This window comes from Schistocerca piceifrons, chromosome 3 (genome assembly GCF_021461385.2).
Source record: "Schistocerca piceifrons isolate TAMUIC-IGC-003096 chromosome 3, iqSchPice1.1, whole genome shotgun sequence".
Lineage (NCBI taxonomy): Eukaryota > Metazoa > Arthropoda > Insecta > Orthoptera > Acrididae > Schistocerca > Schistocerca piceifrons.
In genome coordinates, this window is record NC_060140.1 from 541,746,083 (window position 1) to 541,757,458 (window position 11,376).

An 11,376-nucleotide genomic window follows, 5' to 3' on the forward strand; every position below is an offset into this window, starting at 1 on the left:
CGTCCACGCTGTCGCGGCATGCTACCAGTGTTAAAGACTGCGATGGAGCTCCGTATGCCACGGCAAACTGGCTGACACTGACGGTGGCGGTGTACAAATGCTGCGCAGCTGGCGCCATTCGACGGCCAACACCACGGTTCCTGGTGTGTCCGCTGTGCTGTGCGTGTGATCATTGCTTGTACAGCCCTCTCGCAGTGTCCGGAGCAAGTATGGTGGGTCTGACACACCGGTGTCAATGTGTTCTTTTTTCCATTTCCAGGAGTGTATTTTCTCCTTTCATGAATTCAATTCAATATTTTTTCTGTTACCCAAAGATTTCTACTAGCGCTTGTCTTTTTACCTACTTGATCCCCTGCTGCCTTCACTACTTCATCCCTCAGAGCTACCCTTCTTCTTCTACTGTATTTCTTTCCCCCAATCCTGTCAATTGTTCCCTTATGCTCTCCCGGAAACTCTGTACAACCCCTGGTTTAGTCAGTTTATCCAGGTCCCATCTCCTTAAATTCCCACATATTTGTAGTTTCTTCTGTTTTAATATACAGTTCATAATCCATAGATCTTGGCCAGAGCCCACATCTGCCCCTGGAAATGTCTTACAATTTAAAACCTGGTTCCTAAATCTCTGTCTTACCATTACAGGGTGTTACAAAAAGGTTCGGGCAAACTTTCAGGAAACACTCCTCACACACAAATAAGGAAAAGATGTTATGTGGACATGTGTCCGGAAACGCTTAATTTCCATGTTAGAGCTCATTTTAGTTTCTTCCACCTAAGCTCAATGCAGCACGTTATCATGATTTCATAACGGATATTCCACCTGTGCTGTTAGAACATGTGCCTTTACAAGAACGACACAACATGTGGTTCATGCACTATGGAGCTCCTGCACATTTCAGTCGAAGTGTTCGTATGCTTCTCAACAACAGATTCGGTGACAGATGGATTGGTAGAGGCGGACCAATTCCATGGCCTCCACGCTCTCCTGACCTCAATCCTCCTGACTTTCATTTATGGGGGCATATGAAAGCTCTTGTCTACGCAACCCCGGTACCAAATATATAGACTCTTCGTGCTTGTATTGTGGACGGCTGTGATACAATACGCCATTCCTCAGGGCTGCATCAGCGCATCAGGGATTCCATGCGACGGAGGGTGGATGCATGTATCCTCGCTAACGGATGACATTTTGAACATTTCCAGTGACAAAGTGTTAGAATTCACGCTGGTACGTTCTGTTGCTGTGTGTTTCCATTCCGTGATTAATGTGATTCGAAGAGAGGTGATAAAACGAACTCTAACATGGAAAGTAAGCGTTTCCGGACACCTGTTCATCTTACATATTTTCTTTCTTTGTGTGTGAGGAATGTCTCCTGAAAGTTTGGCCGTACCTTTTTGTAACACCCTGTATATAATCTATCTGTTCAAGAATCTCCTGGATTCTTCCATGTATACAACCTTCTTTTATGATTATTGAACAAAGTGTTAGCTATGTTTAAGTTATGCTCTGTGCAAAATTCTAACATACTGCTTCCTCTTCCATTTCTCTCCCCCAATCCATATTCACCCACTATGTTTCCTTCTCTCCCTTCCCCTACTCTCGAATTCCAGTCACCCATGACTATTAAATTTTCTCCTCCCTTCACTACCTGAATAACTTCTTTTGTCTCATCATACATTTCATCAATTTCTTCATCATCTGCAGAGCTAGTTGGCGTATAAACTTGTACTACTGTAGTAAGCATGGGCTTGGTGTCTATCTTGGCCACAATAATGCGTTCACTATGCTGTTGGTAGTACCTTACCCGCACTCTTATTATTTTATTCATTATTAAACCTACTCCTGCATTACCCCTATTTGATGTTGTATTTATAACCCTGTATTCACCTTACCAAAAGTCTTGTTCCTCCTGCTACCGAACTTCACGAATTCCCACTATATCTAACTTCAACCTATCCATTTCCCTTTTTAAATTTTCTAACCCACCTGCCTGATTAATGGATCTGACATTCCACGCTCCGATCCGTAGAACGCCAGTTTTCTTTCTCCTGATAACCACGTCCTCCTTAGTAGTCCCCGCCCGGAGATCCGAATAAGGGACTATTTTACCTCCGGAATATTTTACCCAAGAGGACGCCATCATCTTTTAACCCTACAGTAAAGCTGCATGCCCTCGGGAAAAATTACGGCTGTAGTTTCCCCTTGCTTTAAGCCGTTCGCAGTACCAGCACAGCAAGGCCGTTTTAGTTAGTGTTGCAAGGACAGATCAATCACTCAGACTGTTGCCCGTGCAACTACTGAAAAGGCTGCTGCCCCTCTTCAGGAAGCATACGTTTGTCTGACCTCTCAACAGACACCCCTCCGTTGTGGTTGCACCTACGGAATGGCCATCTGTATTGCAGAGGCACGCAAGCCTCCTCACCAACAGCAAGGTCCATGGTTCATGGGGGTAGGTTGTGAGATATTATGGCGTAGAAATCTACCAATTTGATTTTGTGTTTATTATCTGTACCTACTTTTTAGGGAAAGCCTTAGCTAACTCATCAGAAACACGCTCGTAGTATGACAGCGTAACATACTTCATTTTTTCTTTAGGCAGCACCTTTGTTAAATTAATACTATTGATATTCTTTCAATCAGGGGTATTCAGTTTTTTAATACACGTAGCTGAAACCATTCTATCTTAACCGTTTCTACAAGCTGTTTCCTTCAACGTGTCTAATTCTTTACTCATTTCCTTACTATCAAGAGGAACGTTTGTCATCCTATCCATCATCGCTTGGGAAGAGGCACGTTTATGTGAATCAGAAAGACAAGAGCCGTTACTGATTATAACATCGGTTGTCGTTGACGGTGGATGTCAAACCTGTGTTTGTCCCTAACGTTCACTATATTCAAATACAGAAAACTAATTGTTTATTTTTTTTCCTTCGTTTGTGAAATTTATATTAGGACGTAATCTGTTCAGTTGAAGAAGCATCTGAATAATTTCGTTTACTGTACCATTAAAGAGCACCAGTATGTCGTCAACGTACCTTTTCTAATAAATTATTTTATTTGCTGTGACTTTATACCTTTCAAAAGACAAATTTTCAATATGCTTGACAAAGATGTCTCTGCTAGGATGCCTGCAGAGACAGAGTAGACAGACGAGAACCTACGACATAGGGATACCCAGTAGAAGGCTTTTGGGGCCAAGGAGATGTAGTACTGTTAAATATGGCAAACCTAAGATCGGCCATAAAGGGAAAGATTTCTGCAAACTATTTTATTCTTTAGTAATGCAGGGAATCAAATAACAGTAATTTTAATCTCTCATCCTCTATAAAATGTCATTGCAATCATGATAAAACTTGAATATTGATCATATTTATAATATTTTAGAATTTACTGGCAAAGGGAAACTAAGAAGTTTTGTAACAAAGACCTGAATGCTAAAATCTGAACGCTTTGGTCAATGATAATGATCGACATTTCATATAGATGGGCATCATTAAAATGACATAAGTTGTAGATATCAAATCTGTATTATATCATTTGTTTGAAAGATATAGTAAATTTAAATAATCAATGTTTTCAGTTAAGCATCAGATCATCCTTTCGTGCACACAACACACACTGAACGATGAGAGCATGACGCCTTAGTGAATCATTAGGTAACAGAATATTTGTTGTAAAGTTTAGTGCATAATAGTTACTTTTGTTCTGTACTTATTTATCAGAAAGCACATTGTTGCAAGGCTACTGACCGTGACATTCAAAGTTAAGAAGGAACTTGTATTGGTTTAATGAAAAAGTATTTAACGTTTATTATGTAATGGGTATTATTGTTACTTTAATTAGAACCTGAAAGTGGTTCTAGCTTTGACTATTTAAATATGTTAAAATGTAAAATAATGTACAATAAGCTGAAGCCAATCAGATGGACGACTATAGGAAAGAGAACTGCCCTAGTCAGTTGAGTGATGATGTTCGGAACGCGGGAAAACACGGCCGGAGGCGGGTAGAGAGGGACAGGTCAGGTCGAGACACCAAAGGGGATATTTCAGATGGAGACGCGAAGACGGACGGTCGAGGAAGTTATACGACTAAGGAAATTTCGGGTTGTGTGGCATCGCTGGACTTAGTCTCTGCTGATGGGTGAGCGCCGGCCGAAGTAGCCGTGCGGTTAAAGGCGCTGCAGTCTGGAACCGCAAGACCGCTATGGTCGCAGGTTCGAATCCTGCCTCGGGCATGGATGTTTGTGATGTCCTTAGGTTAGTTAGGTTTAACTATTTCTAAGTTCTAGGGGACTAATGACCTCAGCAGTTGAGTCCCATAGTGCTCAGAGCCATTTGAACCATTTGATGGGTGAGCAGCCACACACCTGGTGTGAACCCTAGCTTTTCGCTTAGATGTATTTCGCGATTGTCAATGATCGAACTGTGTCAAATTGCTATGCGCTCCAATGTTATAGTAACTCTAATAAATACTACCAGTTTGGCGATTAGTTTGTTTTTTCAATAAACATTATTCTAACCGAATCGCAACTGCGTGGCCAACATGTTTTATGCATGGGTGGTTAATTTAGTTTCCGATAGTATTATCATTGTTATTATATGTTGTGTTAACTTTGTATTTCGCAAAATTGCCATTAGGCAGACATTTTAACCAAAGGGTCACAGGTGTCTACTTTAGGGCATGTATTGCGACACGTGCGGTTCAACCCCTAGACGAGTTTGATCCAAGACATTTCGACGAAGAGGGACCGCATATGAGCCCGAGCACACTCTAGAATGTTAGCTCGCAACTCCGAGACACCTGGACACTTTCTTTTTTGAGAGCCCTTTTTGGAGCAGAGTAACAATGTGTACGCGATCAAACCTCGGTATTGACCGTCTACGCATGGCTGAACTACAGACAACACGAGGCGTATACCTCCTTCTTGGTGGAATGACTGGAACTGTCGGACCCCCTCCGTCTAATAGGCGCTGCTCAAGCATGGTTGTTTACATGTTTGGGCAGTTTTAGTGATATCTCTGGACACTCGAAGGGGCTTTGTCTATGATACAATATCCATAGTCAACGCCTGTCTTCGGGAGTTCTGAGAACCGGGGTGATGCAAAACTTTTTTGATGTATGTATTTTTACACACCTGACTTTAAGATAAAACATTGCTGTAAAATGGTTCAGATAAGTAGTAATTAGATTAAAAATGGCGAGAAGCTCTGAGATTGTAAATGTAACTTATGTGTTTTGACAGAGTTGTCAACTTGGCTAAAAATGGCTCTGAGCACTATGGGACTTAAATTCTGAGGTCATCAGTCTCCTAGAACTTAGAACTACTTAAACCTAACTAACCTAAGGACATCACACACACCCATGCCCGGGGCAGGATTCGAAACTGCGACCGCAGCGTTCGCGCGGTTCCAGACTGTAGCGCCTAGAACCGTTGTCAACTTGTCGAATATAAAGTTCTCCACTGAGGATGTAAATGTTTTATATAGGGGGCTGAAGCTCAATTTCAAACGAAAGCTACGCAATAGTGAAATTAAAAATATATTTGGTAATACCTAAGTGGCACTATATATGAGTTAGGTGACAGCGCCTGAGTAAAACAGCATCACTTCTAAAACAACGAAAGTTACTGAAAGGCAGATGATGTGAGAGAAAACTGACAGGTGCTCTAATGCATTCGAGGATAGAATTGTACAGGGAGTAAACAAGTTAAAAGAAAATACGGCCATTGAAGTCAAAGCAGATAAGGGGGATATATTAGTTCTTTTGAATCAAGAGGATAATAACCGGAAAGTAGGAATTCTTTCCTAATAACAACTTTGCCAAACTCACTTGTTATCCCACTATTAAGTTCCATGCTTTGACTAAATGGGCAGTTAAACGATGCAACTTCATACTGTCTGATGAAGACAGCAGAGAAGGCGTTGTTATGAATCCCAAGCCTCCAAGATTTAGAGATCAACCAAAACTACATAAGAATAACATTCCTCTTCGTCCCATTGTAAATTCTATTGACTGTCCAGCTCATAAGCAAGAAAGTAGTTTCCATTATTAGAGAGGCTAATCGTTTGAGACAAAATATATTGTGCAAAATTATGCTGATGTTGCTGAACATATTAAAGATATACAGATACCGTAGGGAGAAAGTTAGTTTCTTTTGATAAAGCTAACTTGTATACCAATGTGCCAATGGCAGATAACCTTGAGATTCTTAGTAACAGTCGACGGAAGTTTAAGAAAGTCATTTCAAAAGAGATAGATGAGATAATTGACGTAGTTCAGCTGATTCTGTCTTATCACGACCTAACATTTGCTGGTTGAGTTTACTCGCAGCCTGAAGGCTTAGCAATGAGGAGCTGTCCTGCAGGCACCCTAGCAGAGACATCTTTGTCAAGCATATTGAAAATTTGTCTTTTGAAAGGTATAAAGTCACAGCAAATAAAATAATTTATTAGAAAAGGTACGTTGACGACATACTGGTGCTCTTTAATGGTACAGTAAACGAAATTATTCAGATGCTTCTTCAACTGAACAGATTACGTCCTAATATGAATTTCACAAACGAAGTAAAAAAAATAACTAATTAGTTTTCTGTATTTGAATATAGTGAACTTTAGGGACAAACACAGGTTTGACATCCACCGTCAACGACAACCGATCTTATAATCAGTAACGGCTCTTGTCTTTCTGATTCACATAAACGTGCCTCATCTCAAGCGATGATGGATAGGATGACAAACGTTCCTCCTGATAGTAAGGAAATGAGTAAAGAATTAGACACGTTGAAGGAAACAGCTTGTAGAAACGGTTATGATAGAATGGTTTCAGCTACGTATATTAAAAAACTGAATACCCCTGTAGGAAAGAATATCAATAGTATTAATCTAACAAAGGTGCTGCCTAAAGAAAAAATTAAGTATGTTACGCTGTCATACTACGAGCGTGTTTCTGATGAGGTCGCTAAGGCTTTCCCTAATAAGTAGGTACAGATAATAAACACAAAATCAAATTGGTAGATTTCTACGCCATAATATCTCACAACCTACCCCCATGAACCATGGACCTTGCTGTTGGTGAGGAGGCTTGCGTGCCTCTGCAATACAGATGGCCGTTCCGTAGGTGCAACCACAACGGAGGGGTATCTGTTGAGAGGTCAGACAAACGTATGCTTCTTGAAGAGGGGCAGCATCCTTTTCAGTAGTTGCACGGGCAACAGTCTGGGTGATTGACTGATCTGTCCTTGCAACACTAACTAAAACGGCCTTGCTGTGCTGGTACTGCGAACGGCTTATAGCAAGGAGAAACTACAGCCGTAATTTTTCCCGAGGGCATGCAGCTTTACTGTAGGGTTAAAAGATGATGGCGTCGTCTTGGGTAAAATATTCCGGAGGTAAAATAGTTCTTTATTCGGATCTCCGGGCGGGGACTACTCTGGAGGACGTGGTTATCAGGAGAAATAAAAATGGCGTTCTACGGATCGGAGCGTCGAATGTCAGATCCCTTAATCGGGCAGGTGGGTTAGAAAATTTAAAAAGGGAAATGGATAGGTTGAAGTTAGATATAGTGGGAATTAGTGAAGTTCAGTGGCAGGAGGGACAAGACTTTTGGTTAGGTGAATACAGGGTTATAAATACAAAATCAAATAGGGGTAATGCAGGAGTAGGTTTAATAATGAATAAAGTAATAAGAGTGCTGGTAAGGTACTACCAATAGCATAGTGAACACATTATTGTGGCCTAGATAGACACCAAGCCCATGCTTACTACAGTAGTACAAGTTTATACGCCAACTAGCTCTGCAGATGATGAAGAAATTGATGAAATGTATGATGAGACAAAAGAAGTTATTCAGGTAGTGAAGGGACGCGAAAATTTAATAGTCATGGGTGACTGGAATTCGAGAGTAGGAGAAGGGAGAGAAGGAAACATAGTGGGTGAATATGGATTGGGGGAGAGAAATGAAAGAGGAAGCCTTCTGTTAGAATTTTGCACAGAGCATAACTTAATCATAGCTAACACTTGGTTCAATAATCATAAAAGAAGGTTGTATACATGGAAGAATCCTGGAGATACTTGAACAGATAGATTATATACAGGGTGTTACAAAAAGGTACGGCCAAACTTTCAGGAGACATTCCTCACACACAAAGAAAGAAAATATGTAAGATGAACAGGTGTCCGTAAACGCTTACTTTCCATGTTAGAGCTCGTTTTATCACCTCTCTTCGAATGACATTAATCACGGAATGGAAACACACAGCAACAGAACGTACCAGCGTGAATTCTAACACTTTGTCACTGGAAATGTTCAAAATGTCATCCGTTAGCGAGGATACATGCATCCACCCTCCGTCGCATGGAATCCCTGATGCGCTGATGCAGCCCTGAGGAATGGCGTATTGTATCACAGCCGTCCACAATACAAGCACGAAGAGTCTATATATTTGGTACCGGGGTTGCGTAGACAAGAGCTTTCATATGCCCCCATAAATGAAAGTCAGGAGGATTGAGGTCAGGAGAGCGTGGAGGCCATGGAATTGGTCCGCCTCTACCAATCCATCTGTCACCGAATCTGTTGTTGAGAAGCATACGAACACTTCGACTGAAATGTGCAGGAGCTCCATAGTGCATGAACCACATGTTGTGTCGTTCTTGTAAAGGCACATGTTCTAGAAGCACAGGTGGATTATCCATTATGAAATCATGATAACGTGCTGCATTGAGCTTAGGAGGAAGAAACTAAAATGAGCTCTAACATGGAAACTAAGTGTTTCCGGACACATGTCCACATAACATCTTTTCTTTGTTTGTGTGTGAGGAGTGTTTCCTGAAAGTTTGCCCGTACCTTTTTGTAACACCCTGTGATGGTAAGACAGAGATTTAGGATACAGGTTTTAATTTGTAAGACATTTCCAGGGGCTGATGTGGACTCTGGCCACAATCTATGGGTTATGAACTGTATATTAAAACAGAAGAAACTACAAATATGTGGGAATTCAAGGAGATGGGACCTGGATAAACTGACTAAACCAGGGGTTGTACAGAGTTTCCAGGAGAGCATAAGGGAACAATTGACAGGATTGGGGGAAAGAAATACAGCAGAAGAAGATGGGTAGCTCTGAGGGATGAAGTAGTAAAGGCAGCAGGGGTCAAGTAGGTAAAAAGACAAGCGCTTGTAGAAATCTTTGGGTAACAGAAAAAATATTGAATTGAATTCATGAAAGGAGAAAATATAATCACGCAGTATATGATGCAGCCAAAAAGGAATACAAACGTCTCAAAAATGAGATCGACAGGAAGTGTAAAATGGCTAAGCAGGGATGGCTAGAGGACAAATGTAAGGATGTAGAGGCTTATCTCACTAGGAGTAAGGTAGATACTGCCTACAGAAAAATTAAAGAGACCTTTGGAGAAAAGAGAACCACTTGTATGAATATCAACAGGTCCGATGGAAACCCAGTTCTAAGCAAAGAAGGGAAAGCAGAAAGGTGGAAGGAGTATATAGAGGGTCTATACAAGGGCGATGCACTTGAGAACAATATTATGGAAATGGAAGAGGGTGTAGATGAAGATGAAATGGGAGATACGATACTGCTTGAAGAGTTTGACAGAGCACTGAAAGACCTGAGTCGAAACAAGGCCCCGGGAGTACATAACATTCCATTAGAACTACTGACGGCCTAGGGAGAGCCAGTGATGACAAAACTCTACTATCTGGTGAGCAAGGTGTATGAGACAGGCGAAATACCCTCAGACTTCAAGAAGAATATAATAATTCCAATCTCAAAGAAAGCAGGTGTTGACAGACGTGAAAATTACCGAACTATCAGATTGATAAGTCACAGCTGCAAAATAATAACGCGAATTCTTTACAGACGAATGGAGGAACTGGTAGAAGCCGATCTCGGCGAAGATCATTTTGGATTCCGTAGAAATGATGGAACACGTGAGGCAATACTGACCCCACGACTTACCTTAGAAGCTAGATTAAGGAAAGGCACGCCTACATTCCTGGCATTTTTAGACTTAGAGAAAGCTTTTGACAATGTTGAATGGAACACTCTCTTTCAAATTCTAAAGTTGGCAGGGGTAAAATACAGAGAGCGAAAAGCTATTTACAATTTGCACAGAAACCAGATGCCAGTTATAAGAGTCGAGGGGCATGAAAGGGAAGCAGCGGTTGGGAAGGGAGTGAGACAGGGTTGTAGCCTGTCCCCGATGTTATTCAATCCGTATATTGAGCAAGCAGTAATGGAAACAAAAGAGACTATTCCGAGTAGGTATTAAAGTCCATGGAGAAAATACAAAAACGTTGAGGTTCGCCGATGACACTGTCATTCTGTCAGAGACAGCAAAGGACTTCGAAGAGCTGTTGGACGTAATGGACAGTGTCGTGAATGGAGGATATAAGATGAACTTCAACAAAAGCAAAACGAGGATAATGGAATGTAGTCGAATTAAGGCGGGTGATGCTGAGTGAATTAGATTAGTAAATAAGACCCTTAAAGTAATAAAGGGGTTTTGCTATTTAGGGAGCAAAATAACGGATGATGGTCGAAGTAGAGAGGATATAATAAGTAGACTGGCTATGGCAAGGAAAGCGTTTCTGAAGAAGAGTAATTTGTTAACATCCGGTATAGATTTAAGCGTGAGGAAGTCGTTTTTGAAAGTGTTTGTATGGAGTGTAGCCATGTATGGAAGTGAAACATGGACGATAAGTAGTTTGGACAAGAAGAGAATAGAAGTTGTTGAAATGTGGTGCTACAGAAGAACGCTGAAAATTAGATGGGTAGATCACATAACTAATCAGGAGGTACTGAAATGGGGCGAAGAGGAGTTTGTGGCACAACTGGACAAGAAGAAGTGACCGGTTGGTAGGATATGTTCTGAGGCATCAAGGGATCACAAATTCAGCATTGGAGGGCAGTGTGGAGGGTAAAAGTCGTAGACGGAGAGATGAATACACTAAGCAGATTCAGAAGGATGTAGGTTCCAGTAAGTACCGGGAGATGAAGAGGGTTGCACAGGATAGAGTAGCATGGAGAGCTGCATCAAACCAGTCTCAGGACTGAAGACAACAACAACAACAACAACAACAATATCCACAAGTCCTGAGGTAATGAAGCAACCTGAGCTCTATAAACTCAGTTGTGATAACTGTGAAAAATATCACGCGGAAGAAACAGGGAGTAGTTCTGGAATTAGACCGAGGGAATATAGAAATATTAGTACCAGTAACAAGTCTTCGTTCGGAAATCACCTAGGATCTAACAAACATATTGCGAGTGGCCCTAATGAGGTAGAAACTCTAAATTTACTAATAAGTGTAGATTGATGAATATCCTTGAAAATATGGAAATTTATATCGCTTTCAATAAGCAT